Source organism: Chrysochloris asiatica, unplaced genomic scaffold, assembly GCF_000296735.1.
Source record: "Chrysochloris asiatica unplaced genomic scaffold, ChrAsi1.0 scaffold00033, whole genome shotgun sequence".
NCBI classification, from domain to species: Eukaryota; Metazoa; Chordata; class Mammalia; order Afrosoricida; family Chrysochloridae; genus Chrysochloris; species Chrysochloris asiatica.
Window position 1 is genome coordinate 2,137,939 of NW_006408551.1, and position 2,755 is coordinate 2,140,693.

Sequence of the window (2,755 nt, forward strand, 5' to 3'; positions counted from 1 at the left end):
GAACAGACACTTCACCAAGGAAGAAATCTGGAAAGCCAACAAATATAAGAAATGTTCGCGATCAATAGTCATTGCTGTTGTTAAGTGCCATTGACTTGATTCCGACCCATAGCGACCCTGTATAGGGTTTCCAAGGAGCCGCTGGTGAGTTTGAACCACTGACCTTGCGGTTCAAAAACTTTGCAGTATGATGTATTAGCCCACATCGCCACACCAGGACTCTTCAATAGCCATTAGAAATATGCAAATTAAAACAACAATGAGATACCATCTCACACCAGCAATAACAGCAAAGTTCAAAAAAGCAGAGGATTATAAATGCTGGCGAGGATGTGGAGAGACTCCTCCTATATTGCTGGTGGGAATGTAAAATGGTTCAACCACTTTGGAAAACAGTATGGTGCTTTCTCAGAAATTTGGGAATAGAAATACCTTATGATCTAGCAATTCTTCTACTTGGTATTTACCCACAAGAAATACGAACCAGAACATGAGTAAATAAATATATGCACACAAATGTTTATTGCAGTACTATTCACAATAGGAAAAAGATGGAGACAACCTAAATGCCCATCAATGGAAAAATGAATAAACACACCGGTACATATACACAATGAAATATTATGCTACCTTGAAGAATAACAAGGAAGCTGCAAACCACCACATAACATGGATGAACCTTGAGGACATTATGCTGAATGAAATTAGTCAGTCACAAAAGGACAAATATTGCATAAGACTATTATTGTAAAAGCTTAAGAAAAGACCAATACCACACACACAAAAAAAAATCTTTGTTGGTTACCATGAGTGGGATTGAAGGGACAATAAAGCACAAGGTAGGGGATAGACAATACACAAGAAGGGTGGGGGATGGAAGAACAAGGTAGATAGGAAAACACTTAGGCAGTTTGCATGGGCTAAATGGGACAGAGGTAAATAGTGATAGCTGTTCAACCTTGGAACAACAGGGCTCTGTGATACAGGGATCAAGACATACTCTAAATGGGTAAAAGAGGGAAGATAATGTTAAGATGCTTTCTGTCTTATGAATATTGACAGTCATTAAGATGAATGACTGTCAAGGGAAATTGGTTTCCCTTGCCTCCTATTGTAAAATAGACACTTGAGTGGAATAGAAAGGAATATCGGGAAACATGATTACAGAAAGCCTGTAGGCCCATCTTCAGCCTATAACTGATTGGAATACCTAAAAGGGGTTCTAGAACTTGCCCAATGAAATAGGCTCCTTGCAGAGCCTTTGTAGTGTATAGGACCTTACGGGGAATCGTGAGCCCCATCCAGAACCTTCTGAGGTGGGACATTCCCACTTGAAAGGACATGCAGAACAGCATGGGGCAGCTAGAGGAAAATAAGATACTTCTTGAAAGAAAGACCAGTAGGAAAAATAAAAAACGGCAGTCTGATTAGCTACTACAAGAGCAAGCAAGATGTTTACTGGGGAGCCATCAAGGCAAGCAATCAAGTCCTTTAAGGACAAAACCCCCTCAAAACTGAAATTCAAAGGGAACACATGAGCAAGCATGTAAGCTCTGGCTGGTGAACACATTGGTCTACTGGTGAGTGCAAGTGGGGGGAAACGTTGCAATGAAGATATGGGCTGAGTTCATCCACAATCCATAGACTTCCATCAACCTGGAGATGAGAAAGGAGGAAAGGCTGGTTGGTCCAAAGTGTGGTGAGGCCTGGGGACTCTTAAGCCTATGGACAAGGACCTAGCCACAGAGGGCTAGAGTTGAGAGTGAAGTATCCAGCTGATATGAAGTGAGGGGAGACACACAAGAATGTCCAAACTTACAGATAGTACCCATTTGACCTAGCTTCGATGGCTTGATGATCAGAACTCGAATAGAGGAAGATAAAGAAATTTGATAAAGGAAATAAGTATAAATTCCTATAATTTGATGAACTTGACCTATACTTATGGATGTAGTAGCTCAAAATACCAACTGAGAGGTATCTTCACATCAAGGATCAAACCTATCCCCTCTGTACATACACAGGATTGACAAAGACTGACAACTTGGACATTGGCTACCTAAAATGGGGGGGTGGCTATAAAGTCATAAAGTGACTGGCTTACAAGTTTTCAAGAGGGAGTTTAGTTTTAGAGTGTGAGGGGGGAAGGTAGAATTACCACTGAATAGTTTTCATCTTGTCTAGATGGGTCTGGTGAAAGGAGATGGGGATAAGATTCTTATGATTCAATAGTAACTGTTATCATGACTAATTGCAATTGTCACAACTGTACAGGTAGAAGTTTTATAACATAAATAAAGGGGGGAGTAGTTAATTCAACATTCCAGGAACAGAGGGCCCTAGGACCATCAAGGGAAAAGAGCATGACCGGAATGTGGGATCCTATCCAGAGAACCAGTGACACCAGAGATGATGACATGGAGAGAGAGAGAAGAGCTGAGGACTCTAGACTCATGGAATGATAAAGGCTGTGTGCTGGTGGCCACAAGGCTGTCTTGTAGAATGTGCCCTTGGGTTGTTTAAATGATTATATATTCCTGAATGTTTCTGTGTACATCCAAAAAAACAACTAACAGAGGGAATAGAAACAAATACTATTGAATGATGATGCATGAAGGCAATTGTAATCATTGCAATGAAACAAAATACCATAGGATGAGTGCAAAACCGATGTTCTTCCATGTAAACTATCACTCAATTCACAATTGTTATTAAGGGCCGTCAACCCTGCATAGGGTTTCCAAGAAGCAGCTGG